Below are 27,124 nucleotides of genomic sequence, written 5' to 3'. Positions count from 1 at the left end.
AGAGGACTTTCAAGCATTCTTTGTGGAAAGGCCAGAGCTGAATAGAAAATTTGACTTTCAAATACAAGACTCAAGAGAAGTATAAAAAGGTAAACAGAAAAGTGAAATCATAAGGTATTTGATAAGATTAAATTGTTTACATTCCTATGTAGGAAGATGATATTTGCAACTCATAAGAACTTTCTCATTATTAGGGCAGTTAAGAAGGAGTATATATAGAAAGAGGGCACAGGTGTGAGTTGAATATGAAGGGATGATATCTAAAAAAAGAAAATTAAAGGGTGAGAGAGGAATGCACTAGGGGAAAGGAAAAGGTAGAATGGAGCAAATTATCTCACATAAAAGAGGCAAGAAAAAGCTTTTACACTGGAGGGGAAGGTGGGGGAGGTAAAAGGGAGTGAGAGAACCTTATTCTTATCAGAATGGGCTCAAAGAGGAAATAACATACACACTCAACTGGGTATAGAAATCTATCTTACCCTACAGAAAAGTAGATCAGGAGAGGCAGGGATATAGAGTTCTGGGAGGGCAGATTGGGGGAGGCATAGTCAGAAGCAAAACACTTTTGAGGAGGGACGGGGGAAAGGAGAGAGAATAGAATAAAAAGAGAGGGAAATAGGATGGAGGGAAATACAGTTAGCAATCATATGAAATCATATTCAATATCATAGCAATTATGAAAAAAAATTTAGAAGCCAGTTTCTCTGATAAAGACCTCATTTCTCAAATGAAAACTGAGTCAAATTTATAAAAATAAGAGCCATTCCCCAACTGATAAATGATCAAAAGACATGAACAGTTTTCAGATGATGTAATCAAAGCTCTCTATATCCATATGAAGAAATGTTCTAAATCCTGTTGATTAGAGAAATGCAAATTAAAACAATTCTGAGGTACTACCTCATACCTATTAGATCGACTGATGGAACAGAAAAGGAAAACTACAAATGTGGGAAGGGATATGGGAAAAATGAGACGCCACTGTTGGTGGAGTTGTGACCTGATTCGTCCATTCTGTAGAGCAATTTGGAACTATGCCCAAAGGGCTATAAAGCTATCTATACCCTTTGGACTAGCAATACCACTACTAGCTCTGTATACAAAAAGAGATTAAAAAAAAGAAGAAGGACCTATATGTATAAAAATATTTATAGCAGCTCTTTTCTGGTGGCAAAGAATTGGAAATTGAGGGGGTGACCATCAATTGGGGAATGGTTGAACAAATTGTGGTATGCGATTATGATGGAATATTACTGTGCTATAAGAAATGATGAGCAGGATGCTCTCAGAAAAACCTGGAAAGACTTCCAGAAGCCAGTGCAAAGTGACACGTGCTGTGTACAAAGTAACAGCAATATTGTGAGATGATCAGCTGTGAATGACTTAGATCAGGGCTGTCCAAAATGTCCCATGCGATTTTTGCGGCCCACCTACAGGCATAGAAATTTACATAAAAGCTTTAGTAAAGGAAGCTGAGCTACCGCAGAGCTCTCACTAAAATGGCAAATCAAAACGTATTGTCTATCGTTTCAATAAAAACCTAAGGTTGGAAAGCCCTGACTTACATATTCTCAGCAGTACAACGATCCGAGACAATTCCAAAGGACTTATGAGGAAAAATGCTATCCATCCCCAGAGAAAGAACTGATGATGTCTGAATACAGATTGAAGCATACTTTTTTTTACTTTATTTTTGTTGAGTTTTTTTTGTCTATGTTTTCTTTCACAGCATGACTAATATGGAAATATGTTTTGGATGACTACACATGTATAATCTATTTCGAATTGCTCACCTTCTCAATGGGGGAGGAGGAGAGGAAGGAAGGGAGAGAATTTGGAGCTCAAAGTTTTTAAAACGAATGTTAAACACTGTTTTTACATGTAACTGGGAAAAAATAAAATACTAAACAAAAAATTTTTTAAAAAGAGACAAAAAAGTGGAACAAAGTCCTCTGATGTAAAGCAGTGAGGCTGACAGCAGGATTGGGAAATAGTAGTGAGCTCTAAGAAGAACTACATTTTACACATCTGGGGATATTCATTTTGAGCCTCCAGTTTTCAAGATCTCACATGCATAAGAAACTAACTTTTTTCTGTGTCTTAAGGAAAAATTAAATGACTTAACCTCTCACTCCTACCTCCAATGCCTGTGATATGTGTGTGAGCATTTGCGGTTTCACTGGAAGAGGTCTCTTTGTGCTTTTTTGAATTATGAATCATAAATCCATGAAGTGTGAAAGAAAGCCTTCTTCCCCAGGATCATCTCTCTTACTCATTCACACTCCCTTGGGACTTTTCATCATATTTTCTTCAAGACAAAGATAGCTTCTCTCTCATCCTCTTTAGAGCCTTTATCATCACTTGCTACCCATAAATGTCTTGGTGGGTTTAGGGTTGGTGAGACAAAGAGTCTTCTTCTTCCCCAGAAAGGACAAAGCACTGGTTGTGCTGTACTAATAAGCACAGAAGGAGAAACAGTGCTAGTTAATCAGCAAGTGTTTTCTTTTTCTTTCCCTTTGGGAACCTATCATAGAGTGACAGATGAAATCCTCAGATTGTTACCATCTGGGAAATGTGAAGCATTTTGTACTTAAATGAAGCCCTTGCCATTCATTAATAAAACACAAGTTAATTGATACCTTTGTAGCCAAAGCTATGTTCTTCTTTGAAGGGGTGGAGTGGATTGGGATGAGGGTAAGAATGGCATAAATAAGATAGTCATTTGATGGTCTACTGGTTCTTGGTCAGTTTTTATATTACTTGGTATTTTGAGGATAGCATATTACTTATAGATTGATATGTATTTGTATATGTGTTTAAGATATACCTATATGTTGGGATAGAGGCCTGAAGCTTAGGACTTTCTGAATATTGAGAGCGAAATCCAAGAAAATCCATCATTTTGCCTGATTCCTTCTTTAGAAAATGGGACAGTAGGGGCTTAAATGTTTATTGACTGACTGTCGTGGCATTATAGGATGGTCTCCCTATAGCATTGCCTACGTATAATCACGTCTGCATAGCACTGTCATATTCATCTTCCTAAAACACACTTTTCAATACATTTTGGCCCCAGTCAGTTATATTCTGTGTCATATTGTTTTGTTTTTAGATGATGATGTCTGAATTCCCTTCCCATCCTTAATTTCATGTGACTTCTGTGTTTCATGGTATTAATACAGTTTGCTGTCACAACTAGACTGTAAGCCCCTTGAGAGAATATTTCTTTTCCTTTGATTTTCCCCCAAAGTACCTAGCAGAGTGGCAAGTTAGATAACAGGCATCCACTAAATGGTTGTCAGTCAGTTTTTTCCTCTAAAACTAAGGAGTTGAATATGAACTCTAAGGGCCCCTCAAGTACACATTCTATGAGTCTATGATTGCGATTGAGTCGGTCATAAGAACCCAGCGATACTATATAGTATGTAGAATTCAGTAAAAGCTAGGGCTTGCTTTATCCAAATTTTCGTCCTTTTGCTAAGAGTGTTTCATCTCAACCAAGTCCAATCAATAAGTCAACAAGCATTTATTAAATATCTGCTTTGTGTCTGTCACTGTGCTAGGTACTAGGGATACAAATACATCAGAATTAAGCAAACTCCCTCACAAGGACTTTTTATTCTATCAGAGGAGACAACATGAACATATACAAGAAGGTATAGAATGAATTATGCAGGATAAATATAAGGTGTTCCTAAAGTCTGGACACATAGGCAAAAATGCATATTTTCAAGAAATGAAATGATTGAAATTTTCAACATTTTATTTAATTGGAATATTAACAAATAACATCTTCAATATGATTTCCATCATTTGTGATGCAAAGATTGAGGCGCTTTGCAAGATTCATGTGAACTCGATGCAATAACTCAATAACTTCATATTGTGGTCAATTTTAGCACATTCCCTCTTGGAACATGAATATGAAATCATATGATGTTATTTGAAGTTGAAGATGTTATTTGTTAATATTCCAATTAAAATGTTATTGAAAATTTCAATCATTTCATTTCTTGAAAATATGCATTTTTGCCTATGTGTCCAGACTTTAGGAACACCCTCTACAATACAAATAGAAAGTAGTTAAGGAGGGAGGGTATTAGCATTTGGAGAGACCATGAAAAACTTCACATAGAGAGGGATTTCATGACATAGAGGAGAGGAAGTAGTACACTATAGGTATGGGAAATGGCTGGTGCAAAGGCACAGAGAGGAGAGATAGAGGGCTGTGTGTGTGTGTGTGTGAAACAAACTGAAGACTAGTTTATCTGGATGATAGCAGGAAAAGAATTAATGTAGGAAAGATTGGTTGTGACCAGGTTGTAAAGGGCATTGAAAGCCAAACAGATGAGTTTTCATTTTATTTTCTCAGACACTCAGTAGCTCTATATCTCTGGGCAGGTCCCTTGAGCCCTCTCAGCCAGTTTCCTTATCTGTAAAATGAGTATAATAATAGCACCTACCTCACAGGATTGCTGTGAGGACCAAATAAAGCAATATTTTTAAGGCATTTTGCGAACTTTGAAGTGCGCTATAAATGCCATTACTATTTTTCCTGGCTATTATTATTTCTCTTAGGGGCAATAGGAAACCACTGGAATTTATTGAGTAGGGGAGTGACATTGGCTTCTAAATTTAGAACCACAAGGGATGTTAGATGCCATTGAACCTAGCCCCCTCATTTTATAGATGAAGACACTGAAGCACAAAGAGGTTAAATGATTTGCCCAAGATCATACAGTGAGTGTCTGGGGTGGGATTTGGTCCTAGAGCTTCCCAGGTTCCATGACCTTGCCACTTGGTAACGTTGCCTCTAAGTGGCCAGGACAGTGCTTAAAGAAAATCACTTTGACAGCAGTGTGGAAGATGAATTAGAGAAGGGAGATACTAGATGCAGAGAGACCTATTGAAAGGTTATAGCAATCTTCCAAGTAAGTGAAGAGGTTCCAAACTGGGGTAGTAGCCATATAAGTGGAGAGAAAGGGACAGATGGAGAGGTAGAGCCAAGAAGGTGAAATAAGAGGAAATATTAGATTCTAGCTCATCTCAAAGATCTAGAAAATGCACCAGACTGAATTCTGATCAAGAAACCCACATTGTTTTTCCCAGCTCAGAGTAGCTTAGCGGAATGGACAGAGAAGTCTTCAAATACTGGTGGCAAAGTCTGGCTAGGAGTACATGGTGTTGTAGAGCATTCCAGCACCCCAGGTACTGAAAGAGAGATGAGACAGGGTACTAGGGCAGGAAGCACAGGACAAAAAGAGATTCCAGAGGATCCGTTAACAAGTACTGAGTGCAGGAACGGTTCTGGGTTACAGATCTAATACAGAAGGGAGTGGTTACAAGTATGGGCCCTACATTTGTATTGAGCAAGGAACAAGTTCCAGTATGCAGATGGTAGCTATGGAGTGTTGATCCCAAGAGCAGAGCACAACCTAGACCACAGTTAAGTCCCTCTGAACCTACAGAGCCTACTAGTGGTCCAATGGTGGTTGAGTTAAGCAGCAGTCTAATGAAACTTCCAACCAGAAATAAACTGATAGACCCAAGCTTGAGTCAGGAATTTGCTGCTCTCAGACCAAAAAGGCAATGAACATACTCTCCTCTGGATCATACCACTTTGGGGGCAATAAAAGTTTTCAGGCCGCTAAATGGAGCTCTGAAAGTAGCAGAAGGATATAAGAGGAAAGCAGGTTAGGTCCATCCAGACATCCTCCCCACAAAAAGTGTGCAGAGGCCAGAACTAACATAGAGTCCAAAGTCAAGAAGAAGGATCAAACAAAAGAATATGACCATGAAGAATCTTGGTGACCAGGAAGCACAAGACACAAACACAGAAAAAAAGAATGACTCAGAAAAAATCTACAAGCAAAGCCTCAAAGAAAAATGTAGCATGGAAACAAATCCAACAAGAAAGAATTCCTAGAAGAGTTAAAGAAGGTGCCAAAAAATTATTTTAAAAACCAAATGAGAATAATAGAGAAAAGGGCGGGGGGGGGAACAAGTGCTAGGGAAGGAAAATAGAGTTAACAGCTTAGAAAAAGAGGTATAAAAACATTACTGAAGAAAACTCCTTGAAAATTAGAATTGGCTAAAGGGCAGCTAGCGATTCCATCAAGGAATAATAAAACAAAGTAAAAAGAAAAATCTATACAAGACAATGTGAAATATCTCCTAGGAAAAAATTACTGACCTGGAAAACAGATTGAGAAGAGATAATTTAAGAATCATTGGACTACCTGAAAGCCATGAACAAAAGAAAAGACAGATCCAAAATGCAAGACACATGGAAGATATGCAAGAGAGGGCAGCTGATTGCTAGAATAAGGCCCTGGAGGAAGCAGGAATAAGTGGGATCAAAGATGCAGGTAGAAGGATTAGCTTTAGTGAGGAATAGGAAGACCTTTTCTTCTATGCCAGAAGAAAGCAAGAGAAAGTAGATGCTGCTGCTTCTGTAGAAAGCCTACCACTGCTGCTGCTGCTGCTGTTGCTACTGCTATTATTATCATTACTACTACCACTACCACTACTACTAGCGATGCTGCTGCTGCTGCTGCTGCTAGAATGGGCTCTGGACTTGAATTCAGATCTGGATTGGAGCCCCGCCTCTCTACCTTACTAGGTTTTTTCCCCCACTTCTCAGTGTTACATTGTTACATCAGCTCTCTAGGTCTCCGTTTGCCCAGTCATAAAATGGAGTTGGACTAAATGGAATGTGAAGTCCCTTCCCAGAGACAGTAATTCTTTGGGTAGAGTTGGCATCCTGAGAAAAGAAGGCTTGGAATAGTACCAGAGGGACTTGAAATAAGGAGTTAGTAAGAGCAGGGTAGAACTATATCAAGCAGAAATGAGGACTGAGCTAAGGGCTCAGTACCATATGTTTGTAGTGAGTGTTCAGTTTGGTATCAGAACTTTCTTCAGCAACATTTAACAGCCCGACAGCAGGAAGAGGAAAAAAATGGATAATGAGAATTATCCAGGGATGAGAATTTTCATGTCAGGAACATTAAAAAGTCAGGCTGGAGAAGTTGGTGGAGTAGCAGGAAGTACAGCTGAGCTCTATCTCGCAGTTCCTCCACACAGATCTAGAAAACACACCAGACTGCAATCTGATTGGGAAATCCAAGAGGAAAACATAGTAAGTCATTTTCTAGCCCAGGTCAGCAAAGGGGAACAGAGAGTTCTGTAATCGTTAGGGACAGAGTCTAATCATAATGCTCAGAGTATTCAGGGAGAGAACCCGGGTACCAGAGCAAGAAGTAGTCCCAGATCCAGAATGGTAGGACCTGATTTTGTGCAGGTGCAGGAAAAGTTACCAACTAGCAGCTCTGTCACTCATTATATAGATTCAGGTAACGGATCCAAAGCAGATTATGAATCAGGGGACTTGCACTTAGGAGTGGCATTCCGGGGAAAAGACTGATAGTCGGCCCTAGGCAAAGAATCAAATTCAAAAGCAATGAAGAGTTATGCGGCTCTGCCCCTAAAAGTGAAACGGAGTCTTAGTTCTAGCTTCTAACCCTGTGTGAAGACTACAAGACAATAACTAGAGCAGGAGTCCCACACCAAAGGGGGAGCCTAAATTTCTTTCGATCTGAACCACAGAATTTTCCAACTAGCTTATACTGACTGAGTTTCAGCAGCAATCTTTTGCAACTCTGACCAGGGCAAGCCGGCTGGTGTGCTTCTCAGACCCCACTTTTAGGAACTTTCAAAGCTCAGATGAAAAGGATAGTTTTTAAACTTTGTCATCAATCAGGAAACATTTATTAAGTATTTAATGCCAAGCAATGGGCTAAGCCCTGGGAATACAAAGAAAGCCAAAAACCAGCCTCTCCTTTCAAGCAGCTCACAGTTTAATGGAGAAGACAACGTGTAAACAACTATGTACAATCAAGCTACATAAAGGATAAATTTGTAATAATCATTAAACACCAGGCATTAGAATTAAGGGGGATTGGGAAAGGCTTTCTATTGAAGATGGGATTTTTTTATATGGAACTTAAAGGATGCCAGGGAAGTCAATATATGGAAATGAGGAGAGAGAGTATTCCAGGCATGGCAGACAGGTGGTAAAAATGCCAGAAGTCAGAGGATGGAGTATTTTGCCTATAACCAGGCTACTTTAAGAGCACTGTAAGCTTGGTTTTCAGGTTGCTGGCCTGAATTATCCCTGAGACCATGGAATAACACAATATTCAATACTCCAAGAAAGCAGCAGTAGAGCCAAAGAAGACACATACACTCAGCCTAGACAATCCTTTCAGAAGTGTGCAGAACATAGCATAAGCTCCAAGGTCAGCAAGTAAGCTAAAACAATTGACAAACATAAAAAGAATACCACCATAAAAAAGTAGTGATAAGGCCACTCAAGACACAACCCCTCCCCCCCAAAAGGGAATCACTCCAAAACATCTACAAGCTAAACCTCAAAGAAAAACACAGCTTGGGCATGAGTTCAACTAGAAATCTTAGATGAAACAAGTTGGTTTTTTTTAAATAAAAATCCATTTTTTTATAAATGAAGTGAGAGTACCAGAGGAAAATATTGTGAAAGAAATGAGAGCTATAGAAGAAATACTTGGAAATAGAATTATCAGTTTAAAACAAAAAATGCAAAACTTTACCCAAGTACCAAATTCCGTGAAAATTAAAATGGATAAAATTGGAGAGTTGTCTCCATGAGACAACAAGAAATAATAAAATTAAATCAAAAGACTGAAAAAATAGAAGAAAATATAAGGTGTTTACATCATAGGAAAATCAACTGACCTGGAAAATAGATCAAAGAGAGAGAATTTAAGAATCATTAGACCACCTGAAAGCCATGACCAGAAAAAAAGCCTCAGCATATTTCAAAAAATAATAAAAGAAAACTGCCCAGACATCTTAGAACAAGAGCGCAAAGTAGAAATAAAAAGAATCTACCCATTGCTTCCTGAAAGAAATGCCAAAATAAAACTCCCAGTAACATTATAGCAAAATTCCAAATCTTCCAAGGCAAAGACAAAATACTGCAATCAGCCAGAAAGAAAGAATTCAAGTACCAAGAAGCTGCAGTCTGAATCACACAAATTTTATCAGCCACCACTCTAAAGGATCAGAAAACTTGTAATATGATATTCTAGAAGTCAAAGGAAGAATAACTTATCCAGAAAAAAACTGAGTATAATCCTGGAAGGAGAGGGAGATGTACCTGTAGTGAAATAGAGAACTTCCAAGCATTCCTGATTGAAAAACAAAAGCAAGCAAAAAAGAGAGTTCTGTAGAATTACAGAAGAGCAAACATGGGAGTCAAGAGAAACATCAAAAGGTAAGCATGAATGAGGAGTCATAAGGAACTAAATAAAGATAAATTTTGATATTCTAGTATGAGCAGATGTATCAGTACCCTCAGAGCCCTAAAATCATCAGGGGTTGTAGAGATAATCTAATTAGGCAGGTGGGCCAGAGGTGGTTTGTTATGTTTTGATGATCTTGACAGAAATGGAAGAGGAATACACTATGGAGGAGGCAGAGGAAGGATGGAGAAAATCATCTCACATAATCAGAGTGCACATGTACAAACAAAGAGAAGGTGTGGGGAGAATGGCTGACATTTGAACCTCACTTTCATCTGAACTAGTCAAAGGAGAGGAGAGAGAGGGGGTGGGGAGAAATGGGTACAGAATATATTTCACTCAACAGAGAAATAGATGACAAAGTGAAAAAAGAGAGAGTTAAGTAAGAGAGAGGACAGAATAAGGAAAGGACTAGTCCTAAACAAAACTAACTCTAAGGATGTATAAAAATATTTATAGCAGTTTTTTGTGGTGGCACAAAATTGGAAATTGAAATGTCTCCATCATTTGGAAGATAGCTGAACATGTTGTGGTACGTGAATGTGATAGAATTATTGTGTTGTAAGAAAAGATGAAGGGAATGATTTTGGAGAAACCTGTGAATACTTGTATGAATTGATAGAGAGTGAAGTGAACAGACCCAGGAAAACAATTTATACAATAACAACAACATTTTGGAGACAAATAATTTTGCAAGATTTAAAAACTCTGATCAATGCACCAACCACAACTCCAGAGGGGGGACTCATGATGAAACATGCTATCCACCTCTAATAGAGAAGTAGTGGACTCAAAGTACAGCCTGAGACATTTTTTTTAACATGGCCTGCCAGTTGGGAGAATTTGTTTTGCTAGACTATTCAGGCATGTAACAGGAGTTTTGTTTTTCTTTGTTTCTCAGTGAGAGTGAGGTGTTAGAGAAAGTCAATTTTTGATTTAAAAATATATAATTTAATTTTTAAAAGTCAGATTGGGGGCATGAAATTCTAGGGCAAACAATGAAACGTAAGCAGAAGAAAATGGAATCAAGGTTGTTCATGAAGCCAGCATTAGGGAAAATGTATTGGGAGAACAGTGGTGTGGCTGAGACTGGAGGTCATATCCAGAATGGATTTAGCATGAACAGGAGAAGTGGAAAGACAGGAACTTATGGTCAGAGAATTAAAATTTCAAAGTCCACGATCTTGGATTTTGGTGTAATTGGTATAGTTGGTGGACTTGGTATAGTTCCCTGCGATAGAGAGATCATACAAGTATGTGACCAGGGTAGGGTGAGAAGGAGGTTAGTGGAGTTGAGGAAATTGAATACATAGGAGGGTTTTTTTCAACAGGAGTGTTGTAGTCTTCAAGAATGATGGCAGGGTATCAGGTAGACATTTTGAGCCAGTCGCAAATGTCACAAAATCACAGTCTCAGAATTGGAATAATATGAGACCCTCTAGTTCAACTTGTCCTTAAATAGGATTCCCCTCTATACCATCCCTGACAGACCTATGATCACTGAAAATAAGCAATTCCACTTCTGGAAATCTCTAAGTATTAGGAAGATTTTCCTTACATTGAGCTAAAATCTGCCACTCTGCAACTTCCCCTCATAGCTGATAAGGCCATATAGAGCAAATATTCTTCCTACGCATAATATACTTGAAGACAGCAATCATGGCCTGAGTCTTCTTTAAACATTCCCCAGGCCCTTCAATTAGTGCTTGAATACAGACAGAATACAGGGGGATTATCACTTCCCTTATTCTTTTTTTGTGAACAATTAATTTTTATTATTTAATATTTTGACTTCTCAACATCCATTTCCACAAGATTTTGAGTTACAAATTTTCTCCTCATTTCTACCCTCCCCCCCACCCCAAGATGGCATATATTCTGAATGCCTCTTTCCCCAGTCTGCCCTCCCTTCTGTCACCCCACTCCCCTCCCCCTTATCCCTTTTCCCCTTACTTTCTTGTAGGGCAAGATAGATTTCTATACCCCATTGCCTGTATATCTTATTTCCCAGTTGCATGTAAAAACAACTTTTTTTTTGAACATTTGTTTTTAGAACTTTGAGTTCCAAATTCTCTCCCTTCTTCCCTCCCCACCCACCCTCCTTGAGAAGGCAAGCAATTCAACACAGAGCACACATGTATCATTATGCAAAACACTTCCATAATAGTCATGTTGTGAAAGATTAACTATATTTCCCTCCATCCTATCCTGTCCCCCTTTATTCAATTTTCTCCCTTAACCCTGTCCCTTTTCAAAAGTGTTTGCTTTTGACTACCTCCTCCCCCAATCTGCCCTCCCTTCCATCATCCCCCCTCTCTTATCCCCTTCCCGCTACTTTCCTGTGGGGTAAGATAGCCAATTGATTAGGTATGTTATTCCCTCCTTAAGTCAAATCCAATGAGAGCAAGATTCACTCATTCCCCCTCCCCTGCCCCCTCTTCACTTCCAACAGAACTGCTTTTTCTTGCCACTTTTATGTGAGATAATTTACCCCATTCTATCTCTCCCTTTCTCCTCCCAAAATACTCCTCTCTCACCCATTAATTTTTTTTTTAGATATCATCCCTTCATATTCAACTCACCCTGTGCCCTCTGTCTATATATATGTATATTCCCTTCCACTACCCTAATACTGAGAAATGTCTCATGAGTTACAAATATCATTTTTCCATGTAGGAATGTAAACAAAATGGTTCAACTTTAGTAAGTCTCTTATGATTTCTCTTTCCTATTTACCTTTCCATGCTTCTTTTGATTCTTGTATTTGAAAGTCAGCTCTGGTCTTTTCATTGAGAATGCTTGAAAGTCCTCTATTTGATTGAAAATCCATATTTTGCCCTGGAGTATTATACTTAGTTTTTCTGGTGATTCTTAGTTTTAGCTCCTTTGACCCCCAGAATATCATATTCCAAGCCCTTTGATCCCTTAATGTAGAAGCTTCTAGATCTTGTATTATACTGATTATGTTTCTACACTACTTGAATTGTTTCTTTCTGGCTGCTTGCAGTATTTTCTCCTTGACCTGGGAACTCTGGAATTTGGTTACAATATTCCTAGGAGTTTTCTTTTTGGGATCTTTTTCAGGAGGCAATCGGTGAATTCTTTCAATTTCTATTTTAATCTCTGGTTCTAGAATATCAGGGCAGTTTTCCTTGATAATTTCTTGAAAGATGATGTCTAGGCTCTTTTTTTGATCATGGCTTTCAGGTAGTCCAATAATTTTAAAATTATCTCTCCTGGATCTATTTTCCAGGTCAGTGGTTTTTCCAATGAGATATTTGACATTGTCTTCCACTTTTTCATTCCTTTGGTTCTGTTTTATAATATCTTGATTTCTCATAAAGTCACTAGCTTCCACTTGCTCCATTCTAATTTTTAGGCGGTATTTTCTTCAGTGGTCTTATGGACCTCCTTTTTCATTTGGCTAATTCTGCCTTTTAAGGCATTCTTCTCCTCATTGGCTTTTTGGAGCTCTTTTGCCATTTGGGTTAGTTTATTTTTAAGGTGTTATTTTCTTCAGTATTTTGGGGGATCTCCTTTAGCATGTCATTGACTTGTTTTTCATTATTTTCTTGCATCACTCTCATTTCTCTTCCTAATTTTTCCTCTACTTCTCTTACTTGATTTTCCAAATCCTTTTTGGGCTCTTCCATGGCCTGAGACCAATTCATATTTTTCTTGGAGGCTGTTGATATAGGTTCTTTGATTTTGTTGACTTCTTCTGGCTGTATGTTTTGATCTCCTTTGTCACCAAAAACCATATTCTATAGTCTGAGTCTTTTTATGCTGCTTACTCATTTTCCCAGCCAATTACTTGACTTTTGAGCTTTTTGTCAGGGTATGACTGCTTTCAGAGTGAAGAGTGCTTTGTCCCAAGCTTCAGGGCTTTTGTGCTGCTGTTTTCAGAGCTACTTCTATTCTGAGAAAGTATGATGCCCCTCTCCTGGTCTGTGCTCTGGTCTGTGAGTGCAAGCGCTCCTTTCTGCCATGTAACTACCAGGAGGACTCCTTCTTCACATTCACCACAAGCTCTCCCACACCAGTATTCTACCTCCCCCAAGAATCGCCAACCAGGACCAAGACCCAGATCCAGGCAGGGCAAAGCAAAAGAACCCTGCTTCTGTGACAGCAACATGCTCCCTGAACTCCTGCTCTGATCTGCCGCTTGATTCCTCCCACCATGTGGGCCAAGGGTTCTGGAAGTAGCCACTGGAGCTTCCTGGCGGTGACACCTCTGCCGCCCCCAGGGCTGGGGCCGGACCATGCACTTCTCTCACCCAGATGCAGCAGTTTTCCCACTGACCTGCTCCATTATCTTTGGCGTTTGTGGGTTGAGAAGTCTGGTAACTGCCACAGCTCAGTGATTCAGGGTCCTAAGGCCTGCTCTACCAGGTCTACTCTGGCCTGGTCTGTCCTAGCATGGCCCATGCTAGGCTGTGCTCCGCTCCCAGCACAGTGCGATAGACCTTTCCCAGTGACCATCCAGGCCATCTTGGGCTAGAGACTTGTTTCCCTCTGTTCTTTCATGGGTTCTGTAGCTCTAGAATTTGTTTAGTCATTTTTTACAGGTGTTTGGAGGGATTTGGGGGAGAACTTATGCAAGTCCCTGTTTTCAAGCTGCCATCTTGGCTCCGCCCCTCTCACTTCCCTTATTCTGTACTTCTCCTTTCTTGTTGTAGCCTACATAACCTTGGGGGGTTTGGATGCTATGTCATATTTGACTCATACAGCTTGTAGTCATCTCTATTGCACAAAACTACGTATTTTTTTTTTTCACACAAACTGCTGTCTGGTTATCCACCCTTTATTCTTTACTTGTGAACTTGATTTTTTAAATGTGTGGCTGAGCAATTACATCAACCAGTTCTTTCTCTAAAATGGAATGTAGTTCATCAGAGCCTAGTGGCTTGAACTCATTAAAGACAGCTAGGTACTCCTTTCTACCTCTTCAATTAGCTTTCATCTCACCTCCCAGCTAATCAGTCATTTTTGTTTTATCCTTAATCCAAAAATCATTCTCTGGACTCTGTCTGCCCCTCCCAAAACCAGAAGAAAGGTAAAATGTTTTTTTTTTTCCCTCTCCTTTGTGAGTTATCATCCCATTTTTCTTGAGCAGTAGTTCTGCCACTTTTTAAAATTTTACCTCTTGGCCTCAAATAGGCTCTTTTTTGAAGCACCTATTATTATCCTAGGCCTCCATTAACAGTTATCAGCTTTTAGATTTCCTGACAATATACTTATAGGTCCACACCAATCTGTTTTATTCCTCCATTGTTTTCCCTTGTATATCTCTTTTACAAGTCTTTTAAACGTCTTAGTTATTCAGTAATCTCCCTGTACATTGGTCTGTAGGCACTTTTTCCTTACTGGTATTGTTTCTGCTTACGTCTTCAGAAATTTAATTCTTGAGGGCTTCACAATCTTCTTGACCCACCTTGTGGGATTTTTGGACCTTTTCTGAACTCTCTGAAATCCAGTCTTTCAAAAATCTTAGGTATGTACAGGTTATATTATATCAGGCTTCCCCTTGACAAATTCTAAGATTAGTAGTCACTTTCCCCTAAAGTTCCCGTAATTCTTACTTTGGCAACCAGTCCCTTTTGGTCGGAATTAGCACTAGAGTAGTGCTATTTCCTCTACCTTTTTGAAAAATGAAGTTATCATTGGGGCAATGAGTCAGTAGGGTCAGGAGTCAATAGTTGTTCTCCTTTTAACAAAGAGAAGTCCAGATGTCCAGATAATTGACCTTCAGAGTCACTATATTATCGTGTCTCCATGCCAAGTTTGTGATGTTTCCCAAATTCCTTATCTGTTTACCCCATCTGTCCGGGTGATCTCTAGCATATGCCCATGACTCCCAGTTTTTCCCTTCTCTTAGATCCTTGCCCAAATGTTCTCGATCTTGCTTTGTCTTTCACATATTGCTTGTGGTTTCAGCTGAAGTCACTGTATTTATGAGTTTTACTTAACTGTTTTTGCTTGGTTACAAAAGACCCTTCAGGAAATGGGAGTAATCTGTAAATGGATGTAATATAAGAACAAAAATATCAATAAAACTGAAAGTGAAAAAAATATTATATTTTGTTAATCTGTACTCTACAGCCCTTTTTAGTCTATTCTATTACTTTTGAATCGTTCCAGGCCATATTCCAGTGATGAATCTGGTACTACCAAGTTTCAATTATACCTGGAGTCAAACTGGCTTCCTTACATTAGGATCTCTATTTTGCTTTGTTTATTACCCAATGCTTTATGTATTTGTGTATATTAGGCCATAGGTTTTATTGCTGGTTCTTTTCTTGGACATAGCCTATGGATTACTCGTCTTTTCTGACATTTTTCTTTCTGTTCTGTACCTATTAATAATTCTCTATAGCATCTGACTTGGCAAATATATGTCAATAGTTCTCTCCTCTCTCTGTCTTTCTCTCCTCACCCACACTCTCACTTTTTCATTTTAAAGCCCTCTTGATCAAATTTTCAAGACTTCAGGCAAATACAGGGTATCACCAAAGTCTTAAGCTTAAACTGCACTAAGACTTTTGGGACACAATATATATGTATTTTTAACAGCATCCATTAGGTGTACTTCTTACTCCTTTCCTGGCTAAGAACCTATCATTATTATATTTTTAGCCCTGGTCTAGAAATTAAAAGCCTTTTCTTTTTTTAAAAAAAATTCCAATTATGTGTAAAATTTTTTAACATTTGTTTTTTAAAATTTTGAGTTCCAAATTTTCTCCCTCCCTCCCTCCCCTACCTCCTTATGGAGAAAGCAAACAATTTCATATAGATTGTACATATGCAGCCATACAAAACATATTTCCATATTAATCATGCCATTAAAGAACACAGACAAAAAAAACCCCCAAGAATAATAAAGTAAAAAAAATATGCTTAGATTGGTATTGCTGAGAATAGCTAAGTCATTCACAGTTGATCATCATACCATATTGCTGCTACTGTGTACAATGTTCTCCAGGTTCTGCTCACTTCGCTTTGCATCAGTTCATGTAAGTCTTCCCAGGGTTTTCTGAAAGCATCCTGTTTGTCATTTCTTATAGTACAATAGTATTCCATCATAATCATATCCCACAACTTGTTCAGCCATTCTCCAATTGATGGGCATCCCTTCAATTTCCAATTCTTTGCCACCATAAAAAGAGCTGTGATAAATATTTTTGCACATGTGAGTTCTTTACCTTTTTTTTCTCTTCAAAGCCTTTTCTTGACCAGCTTTTGCCAGCTTTTCATTTTCCCAAATTTGTCTTTTTCTCCTGAAGCCTTAATCTGAAATAGTGGAGTGGGGACGTGGGACAGGGGAACCCCATTCAGGACTTGTAGCTTCACAGGAACTTCAGATTTAGAGTTAGAGCCAGAAAGTACCTTCGAGGTCATTTAGCATAATCCCTTACTTTAAAGATGAAGAAATTGAGGCCAGAGTAGACAAGTGATTTGCCCAATGTCACATAAGTAATGAGTGGCAGAGTTGGAATTAGATCCTAAAACCTTGACTCCAAATCTAGTTCTCTTTCTAGCCCACTATGCTAGATACTAGGTCCATGCTCTTAACAAGCTTACACACTAGTTGAGGAGATAAGACATAGAAAAAGAGAATCATAAATCATCAGAACTTATAGGCTCAGGGCATCATAGTGTTTAGAGCTTGAAGGAATCTTAGAGATCCTCAAATCCAACCCCCTCCTTTTTAAAGATGAGGAAATTGAATCCCACAGACCAGAAAGGGCTTTCCCAAGTTCACGTAGATAATAACAGAGTCAGAATTTGAATCATCGTCATCTCTAGCAATTATTTTTAGGTTCCTTCTGGCAGTACCAGTTGTCCCCACATGAATTACCAGGTGTGGGTAGTTGTCAGTTCTGATAAGTCTCAGGAGATTGTCACTTCCTAGATGCACACCCTTCTATGATGGCAGATTTCTACTGCTTGTCAGGACAACAAATAGAAGCTTTAGTAATCCTTCTGTATCCTCTGACCATTACTGGTTGACCTCTTTCCTGGTGAGACCTCTTATTCTATAAAATTATTTCTTGGAATCCAAGAAGCTTCTTTATATTGAGAAAATCCAGCTCTCTTCACTACAGGAAATGCCTCATACCTGTAACTTAACTCCAGGTATTTAGTGGTTCATCTTCCCCTTCTTCTCTGTGCTACCCTTCAAGCTCCTGACACAATTTAAGATTCAGTTTGGTAGAGTACCTTGGAGTTTGGTAGAGAATAGCAATAAGGAAGAAGAGAGAGTGACATAAACAAATTGTTGTTTAGTCAAATTTTTTCCTGTTGTGTCAGCCTTTTGTGGCCCTTTTTGGGGTTTTCTTGGCAAAGATACTGGAGTGGTTTGCTGTTTCCTTCTCCAGATCAGTTTACAGATGAGGAAACTGAGCCAAACAGGATTAAGTGACTTGCTCAGGGTCATAAAGTTAATAAGTATCTGAGGTCAAATTTGAACTCAGGTCTTCCTGGCTCCAGGCCCAGCACTCTATCCATTGAGCCATCTAGCTGCCCAATAAATAGATTGTTAGGGGCTTGAAAAAAGGAAAGGTTATTGAGAGATGGAGATTGAGGAGCGGTCTGGAAATGACATTGAGGAACACAGAATATGCCTCACCCTCTTCTTGACGCTGTGAGACAAGGGCAATGGGGGAAAGACTCTCCAGTAGAGAGGGTAGCAAAAAATGTACAATCCTCAGAGGAAAGCCAGGTTTTAATTTCAGTGAAGAAGTTAGAGGGCTGTTGGTTAAAAAATGTGGGGATTGAGAATAGAGAAGTTGTTGTTCCCAAATGCAAAATGGAATGGATTAGGAAGGCAGAGCATGTTAGAGTGGGCCTAAGCCTAAGATAGTAAGATCCTTGAAGTCGAGAACAGTTTTCTGTTTGTCTTTGTATCCTCAGGGCCTATCTCAAACTAAACCCTTAGTAATTGCTTATTATTCCCTCCCCTTTCTCCCTTATTGATTAATGGATTGATCAGAATAGGGATGAAGAGGTAGGAAAGGAGGTAGTATGCATTTGTATCTAAAGTAGCGAAGCTGAATGACAGAGACTGGAAAACTAGCATGGTGGCAGATAAATCAAAATGGCATGACCAATCTCAAAACTCAATAGCAAAAGATTTGAGGACCTAATATGTTCCCAAATTTAAAGTGAAATCTAGATGGCTGGCGTTTGGACCTGTTTTCATTAGGTCTCAATATCAAGTGTGCTGCTGCCCCTGTCTATGGGGCTTCTAAGCAGGGAGAGTAGCTAACACAAGTCCTCATTCATACTTCTGTCCCCATTAAAGGTAGTTGTGAGTCTTCCAGGCAGGGATGATAGAGGGGAATACATATTTAAGAGAGAAGAAGTACAGCCTTTCTTATCCTCCCCAATAACCCCTCTTCACTACTAATCATGCCCCTTTCGGAGGACAAAGACTTTGGTTTCTCTGCTTTCACCCCCACAGCAGCTAGTACAGTGCTACCCATGCAAGAGGCATTTAATCAATGTTGTTGACTGCATGCCTGATGATTTTTTTTAAGTTGTATTTATTTAGTTTTCAGGATGAGGTTGAGGGTCATTTTCCCATGGTTTGGTTCAGTCAATGTGGGTGATGGGGTCAAGATGCAAAGGCAAGCTTCAGAACTCTGACATGGTACAAAAATTCTTTGTTAGGCCTCTGTTGCCATTTGTGGTGGGAAGCAGCATTCCATTCCTTAGGATGGACTCCATCCTAGTCCTCTACCCCCTTTAGGAATCCCTTGGGATAAAAGCCAATTTGTTTTTTTCCATTTAAGCTCCTATTACCATTTAACAAAAGCACATCACTGTGAAAGACTCCTGTTGCTCACTGGGGACCAGAAATTATATTCCCCGGAAGGTGACTGTATTTTGACGCACGAACCTTCTAAAGTCAGAAAGCTGTCACATGGAGGGAGCGGGGGTGATTTTCTGGAAAAGAGACATATTTCAAAGTGCTGTAGCCTTGGTACTGTGATCAAAGGCAGAGTCACTGGTTGATTGAGTCAGGAAAGATGCAGTGCCCTGCCACAATGCTGAAAGGCAAGCTACTTACTAGCCCTTGTGCATTGCTACGGTCTGAAGGATTGGTGCTAAAAGCCAAACCATGATTAAGTAATAATAATAATGGTACAGTTGGAGATATCTAGGATGACTCCTCAGCCACCAATCAGCTATATTCAGCTGTTTAAAAGATCTATTACGGTTCATTTCTCAGACCTCTGTAATGCTGATGGGTACAAGTAGGTCAAGTATTTGATGTCACGACACGGTCTGTGGTAGTCAATCCTCGTTAATTCCTCATGCCAATGCTGTTCAAATTATTGAGAGGAGGAAGGAAAACTGAGCAGGCATCTCCTTTCAGAGCTCAGGGAACAGCAAGGGACTCACATTCTCCTTTGCTTCCTCTTCTCTCCTCCTGTGGTTCTCCACAGTCTGGTTCTCCACCCACAGTTGCTAAGGGGAGCTGGGTACAGAGGAGCTGGGGAGGTGTCCTGGGAAGACAAATGCTGAATTCTATGGAGTGATTGCTTCAGGCTGCTATCCCTCCTCCCCTCCCACTACCCCTTGCCCACTTGTTTCTTTGGAGCAGAAAAATGAGTTGCTTCGCTTTCAAACACTCATTCCCCCTTCCTCCAAATTCAAAACCAAGGGGAAAAGTGTATAATTAATTGGGACTCTCTAGTTACCTGGAAATAACCATACATAGCCTCAGTCATAAAGGAGTGGGGGTAAGGTTGAAAAAAAAAACTTAACCACAATACCAAAAAGTAAGTGGAAAGGAAGAAAAAATACTGGAGTATGAATAACAGGTTCTCCCTGAGCAAAAGAATTTCATTATCTGGAGGCGTACCAAAGAAGAGGGGATGGGGAGGGGTGCCAAGCCAGACTCCTGAGGTACTTAATCACACTGTATTTTCTATTTCTCTTAAAGGAACCTGATCTAGAAAAATTGCAATAAACCTCATGCGACAGCACCCAAAGTACAATCTATCCTGAGCTGGCTGACTGAGTAGATGGTGAGCACTTCACATTAAAGACAGTGTAGACTCCCTTTCTCACTCCTCCCAGTCAAAAGCATCTGAAAGTCAAGGTAAAGACAAAATCAGCACAGGCCAGAGACTGGTTAATACAATACTGATTTGGCTCCACTACCCTCGTTGGCTTTTACCAGCCTCCTCCAAGTCCCGATTTTTCTCCTCTTAATTTGGCTTAAGAATGTCCCTCTAGTTTTGTATGTCACAAACTTCTTTCAGGGAGGGGACAGCCAAAGGAGCAACAGATTTGTAATTTATTCAAGGCACCTACTCATCAGAATACCAGGTGGGAGATATGGATTTCCTCATTCCTATTGAAGATCAATGAGCCCCTGATGGATGGCATTTCCAAAATGGCTCCTTATTTGAGTGTGAAAAAAAAGCCACAAAAAGTATCTGCATGTTTGTATCTATTCATAATCATAATTTAGTGGCAATGTGGAATAATGGATAGATAGCAAGACTTGGTATTAAAACTTGGGTTTGGATCCTACCTTAAACATACTAATTGTGTGACTGTGGACAGGTCCCTTAATCTCTCTTAGTCTCAGTTTCCTCATCTCTAAATGGGGTTAATCATAGTACTTACCTCACAGGACTATGAGCACAGAATGAAATAATGTATATAGTGAACTATGTAAATTCTAAAGCCAATATAAATGTCAGCTATTGTAATTATTAGTCTTGTGCAGACTCTCCCCAAGCAGTAGTCAAGTTTAAATGCCACCTGTCATTGCTACCCTATAGATTGTAATAACCTCTTTTTAAAATTTAATATTTTACTTTTCCCCAATGTAATAACCTCTTGACTAGTCTGCCTGCCTCCAGTTTCTTCCCTCTCTAGATCATTGTTCATACAGCAGCTAAAATAATCAGCAGCAATTCCTTGTTGCCTTGGGATAAAACACAAAATCACATTTGTATGGAATGTCTGGCTCCAAACTACTTTTCTAGACTTGTGTCATGCTGTTTACCTCCATTCATTCTATGTTCCAGCCATACTGGACTGTTTTCCATTCTCATCTTGCATTCTCCTAGAATAGTGTATTTGTATAGATGCATCATGCCTGGAATGCATTTTCGCCACATCTCCACCCAGTGAGAAATTTTCTTCCTTCAAGGCTTTGCCCAGATACTACCTTCCCTAGGAAACTTTCCCTTATCTCCTTCCTCCTGCTTCCTTTTTGTCAGATCCCTCTATGCTAAAAGCGTTCTCCTCCTCCTCAAATTTTCCTAGATCACTTTGTCCTGATATCTCCTTGGCCCCTATCTCATTATGTTGGTATTTTATTTATTTGTGTGCATAGGACTTCTAAGGTTCCTTAAGTCTATGATCCTATGATCTTTAAGGTACCTTTGCTTCCCCAGTGCTAAGCACAATACCTTACACATCTGTGCTCTCTCTTTCTTGATTTCTTTTTACCCTCTGCCTACCACATAATTAGAATGTACTAAGTGAAAATGGAGGACTCAGGATGGAGAGATGCCTCCAGGAACATTTTCTGGGCTCTAATTGGAGAGTACTTTCCTAGATGAACCTGCCTCCCTGTCTAGTGTCTTTTGCAATTAAGAATATGACCAACCAGGAGAAAATCATACACAAGACTAGGAGGAGCCTGTCCTAGGACTCAACAAGCTCCTGTTCTGGCTCTGGTGTTGCCAGTTCAACACACATACAGCCAATTGTATCATTCTGGATTTCTTTGTATCTTATAGTTTTGTTTGGTTTTCTCCCTGAAATGCGGTTTCTAAAGATCTGAAAGGAAATGTCCCGTGCAAAGTGTGAAGGCTTCCTAGCGCAATGGAATGATGAGTTGGACATAGGAGAAGTGTCTGCTGTGACTCAATCTGGCACCAACATTGGTGGGAAGCACTCTTCTCACAGTATCCATTCCATTGGGTGTCATATCGGCTCAGCTGCATTCTATATGAACGAATAGGACACCTCTCACTTCCTCTGTGAAAGGAACTTGGCATTCAGATGACGTACAAAGTCAATCTGCTTTGCATTTCAGCATAGCCCCCCCCTTTGGGGTCTTTCACCTCCTTACCCTTGATGCCTAAAAAAGAAATAAAGAAGGCAGAATCTGAAAGAAAATCGGTTTTCAGTAGGTAATTTTTTTTTCAGATTTTGAAAATTCAGTCCATTGTATTGATGGGTCCTTCCTGGTAAATGTTTCCAGTAGAGGCCTTTCTTTGCCTCTTCCATGTAGGGCTGAACTAAATAATAATAATAGTAATTAATGATATAGCGCAAATAATACTTCCCCTGGAGTCAGGAGACTTGGTTCTAATACAAGGCTCTGTTACCAATTTGTTATATGACATTGGTCAAGTCACTTTACCTCTTTAGGCCTCAGTTTCTTCATCAATAAAACAGAGGATTGAATTAAATTATCTCTAAATTCCTTTCCAGTTCTGATTTTTTTAAAGTTTCTAAAAAACCCTGCTCCTATTTTAAAGTAAACCTTCCATTGGCCAACCTCAGTGGCTTAAGTACTCAGTCTTCCTAGTGACAACTTCAAGGGCTGAAACCCAAATAAACAGTGGTTTATGTAAGCTTTAACCAATCCCCTGAGAGTATCTACCCTGAGAGACAGAGTGGTTCAAGCTTTTGGGTGTTACAGACTGTGGTGATGGAAGATCAATCATCTCAGTCCAGTCAGGAATGTAAAGCATTGGTGTCTAAGTCACAGGAAATGCTTGTTTCACTTCCTTCTGTGATGTCTCACCACCCCCACAGGTGCTCAGTAAGTAATGTGTTGTACAGCAATGTTCCTTTTAACAAATCCTTTGGAAACGAAGCTTCTGTGTAATAAACTTAGGTCTTTTTAAAATCCTAAGTCATGGGCTACAATGCTGCTTTGTCATACAGCAGTATTCTTTCTAAGTTACATATATGCAAAGGCAATAATATTTCTTCACACAACTTCAGTATATCTGAGAACAGTTAAAGGTAAGAAGGAAAAACCATTGGCAAACTTACGAAGTTGGCAAAGTTTGTCATTAATACCCTCAGTTTCCTCCCCCTTTTTCTATGTTTTGACTTGCTCTTTGGCGGTCCTGTACTCCTGGTACCCAATGTCCTACTCTATAAAGCCAGTCACTCTTTCAGAACAGGAGGTCTAGAATGGGTCATTTAAACTTTTTATCATGTAACTCCAGGAGTATAATCCAAGGCCTCTCTCCCAGACACAGGCCCCTGTGGAACATGAGGAAAATAACCTGGCTGTAGTTATAGCTAATGAAGGCCTATTTCAGAATTAGCTTGATGGAGAAAAGTATCTTTCCTATCATCAGTTTCTAACCTTTTAACCTTACCTGATAGGTATCCACCTATCAGGACCCCTCTATCACATCTCCATGTACCTTTCCTGCCTGAGCATACCCTCTCACCTTCTAGCTTCATACCTTCTCTACCATCTATAAGACTTCCAAATGTTTTATATTTTTCAAACATTTGACATAGTTTTTAATGCTATTTTTGTATAGTAACCTAACTTTTTCTGCTACTGCCACGGTCATCCTAGAATTCTTCCATCCCTATGGATCCTATATCATGTGTATCTCTGCTAATGAAGTTTTTGACAAGGAAGTATGTTATATTGCTTCTTCTTGCTAATACATGTGCAAACATATGCCCAATTAACATCATTAGTTCATTCTGCAAAAACAGTGTTAGGCAAAACATCCTTACAGGAAACACTTGCTTCCATAGGATCAATGGTACAAATGTATGACCAGCCAAACATTCCATCAAGGTTTTGTAATGTGACAGCGATGTCTGGTTCTAATGTATTCGCCAGGGTATCGGTCAGGGCAATGTTATGCCAAATATGTTTGTATCACTACTTCCTGTGTGCAGTTGACACTACTGACCCACATCAGTGAGGCCTGGGCTTTGTGTTTTCTTTCCAGGAATGGAATTGGATTTGATCTAGAAATGCTCTCTTGACCTGTCTTCTCTCTGGCCATTTTTGAGATGCCTGGCTTAGGTTATAGGTGTAGTCTTTAGCTGGAGAACAGAAGGAAACTAATTTTAGGCCTATAGAGACATCAAATGCATATCCTTGACCTCCTAAGAACTCTGCTCAATAAATAGTTGAAGTACTGTCAGGTGGAAGAGGGACAATGAATTTGTTCTGCTTGGCCCCAGAGGCGTAACTAGGAACAGTAGATGGAACTTGCAGAGAGGTAAATTTAGGCTTGATGGAAGACCGAAAAAAAAAAAAAAAAAGCAAACCACTTATCAAGGAGAGCTATATTAAAATGAGATGGGCTGCCTCAGCAGTTAATGGGCTCATTCTTATTAGAAATCTTTTAAGTAAAGCTGAATGACTATTATCGGACAATTGTTGGTGGAATTGCTGTAAAAGTATGGATCAGACTTGATGGCTTTTGAGATGTCTTCCAATTCTGTTATTCTTTGAAGTACCATTGACAGATTGAATGCATTTAAGCAGGAAAGTCTGTGGCAAGAGGAATAAGGGTAGGAGAAAACAAAAGAATGAGAATAATTTCACTCTTCCGCTCCCCAGCTCCCCCCACCCCTAATTCCTCAACTCATTGAGAAAGAAGCAAAGTATGTAACCTCTGTCAGATTGCTTGCCATCTTGGGAGGGGGGGGCGGGATGGGAGGAAGGAAGAAAAATTTTGGAACTCAGAAATCTTACTTAAATAAAAATGAATGTTGAAAACTATCTTTACATGTAATTGGAAAAAATAAAATACTGTTTACAAAAAAGGATAAAAGTTAAAAGAAAAAAAATAGAAAGAAGCCAAGTAAAAAGAGATGGTTCTATGAGATTTACTAAGATCCCCCAAAGAAGAAATGGATTACCCCTGCCTTTGCCAGAAGGCCCTTCATGATGGAATGGTAGAGTGGAAATATCACTGGATTAAGAGCCAGGAGACCTGGGTTCTAATAACTCTGTACCTACCACACTTTAATTTAGACAAGCCACCTTCTTTAGGCCTCAGTTTCCTTAGCTATAAATTTAAGGGGGGTGGAGTACACGTTCTGTCTGGGCCCTTTCAGCTCTAAAACTCCATGAAATGCTACCTGTTGCTTCAATGTTGTAGTCTAGAAAAATCTCTTTTTGGCTTGGTAGATCTTAGAATTCCCTGTCCCTTTCCATCTGTTGGATCTACATTCCCAACAAGAAAGAGGATACCCTGGCAAATAGACAGCATGTTAAAGAACAATTCATCAGCCTCACCTTCTGTTTAATATGCTTTAAAACTCAAAGAGGCAGCTGTGAAACACATCAAGCTAAGAGGAGACACTTCCTGGGTAACTCCCACAGGCTGCTAATCTGCCTGTAAAACTGTTTGCCTCCTGTGACCTATTGCTCAGACATTTTTGACGAACTTTCCTTCCAGCTCACTGGGAACCTGGACTGCAAGACCCATTCTTCCAGCCAAAGAACCAGACCTAGAGGGGAAGTCAAACAGAAAAGAGAGAGATGCCTCTCCTGAGGCTACCATGGCCTGCTTTTTCTCTCAGTCAGAAGAAAAACAGCTGGCCCAGATCACAGAACAGCCTTAGAAACAAGATGGAGGACAAAACAAAGGTGTACATCAAACTGCCAAATGTTCGTGTGTAGAAATTTGCTCTCTCTTAAGTGCTGCCAAGTATTATGTGAAAGTGAGAACTTCTGAATGGTCCCAAATACCAAAGCAAAGAAAACCACTGGGAAAAAAATGTGTTGTTGGTTGTTTTTTTTTTATTTAGTAGTCCCAGATAGGGTATAACTAAAGGACAGAACAGTCATCCTGGAAGAAAGAGAGCAGGGACACTGGAGGCCTGGCTGCCTCCAGAGAAAGAAAGGTGGTACATATTGGAGGAATGGATCATACATCTTCACTAAGGACCCTCTGAAAGGAAGGCCTTTGGGTAGATGTAAAGAAAACTTAGACTGAAAATCTTGTGAAACTCTGGGCTGAGCATAGTTGAGGAGTCTACAATGCAATCTGCCAATACAGTGTTAGTGGCAGAAAAGTGCTACAGTAGATCGAGTTCTGGATGTGGAGTGAGAAAGACCTGGGTTTGAATGCTGTCTCAGGCTCTTATGAGCTGTGTGACCCTGGGTGAGTCACTTAACTTCTCTGGGCCTCAATTTTTCTCATCCATAAAATGGGAATAAAATAGCACCGACCCTCCCAGGGTTGTTGTGAGGATAAAGTGAGACAATATTTGTAACGCGCTTCATAAACCTTAAAGCACTATATAAATGCTACCTATTATTATCGTGCATAGGGGCAAGAAGATGGCACAGAAACATGATGGACGCAGTACATCTTAGGCTTAACTATAGCCCTTAAAAAGGGAAAAGTTTTAAGTTAGCTTCACGTGGAAGTCTTATAGCATGTAGGATTTGCTTTTTTAAAAAAAGGAAACAGAAAATAGTTCTTGATGAATTCAGATCCCTGGGTAATCTGAGTTAAGGTTACCGAATGGAAGAGCGGGTGGTCAGCTGTTGTTTTGAGCCAACTGTTGTCTAGGAATCAACCTTAGGATGTAATCTCTTTGTGAGTAGGGCTTGTTTCATTCTTGGTAGAGAATTCTATTGTATTTCCCAACCCCTGGCACAGTGCCTGGCACACAGTAGGCACTTAATAAATACTTGTTACTTGAATATTGATGTACCAGGCCCACTCTGCCCAAGGCTAGAAAATTCAACCCCCATCATCTTTCCCACCACCAAGAAAATTGGCGTGTCAGCCACA

Source organism: Trichosurus vulpecula, chromosome 8 (genome assembly GCF_011100635.1).
Source record: "Trichosurus vulpecula isolate mTriVul1 chromosome 8, mTriVul1.pri, whole genome shotgun sequence".
Classification (NCBI taxonomy): domain Eukaryota; kingdom Metazoa; phylum Chordata; class Mammalia; order Diprotodontia; family Phalangeridae; genus Trichosurus; species Trichosurus vulpecula.
This window is presented reverse-complemented; position numbering follows the sequence as displayed.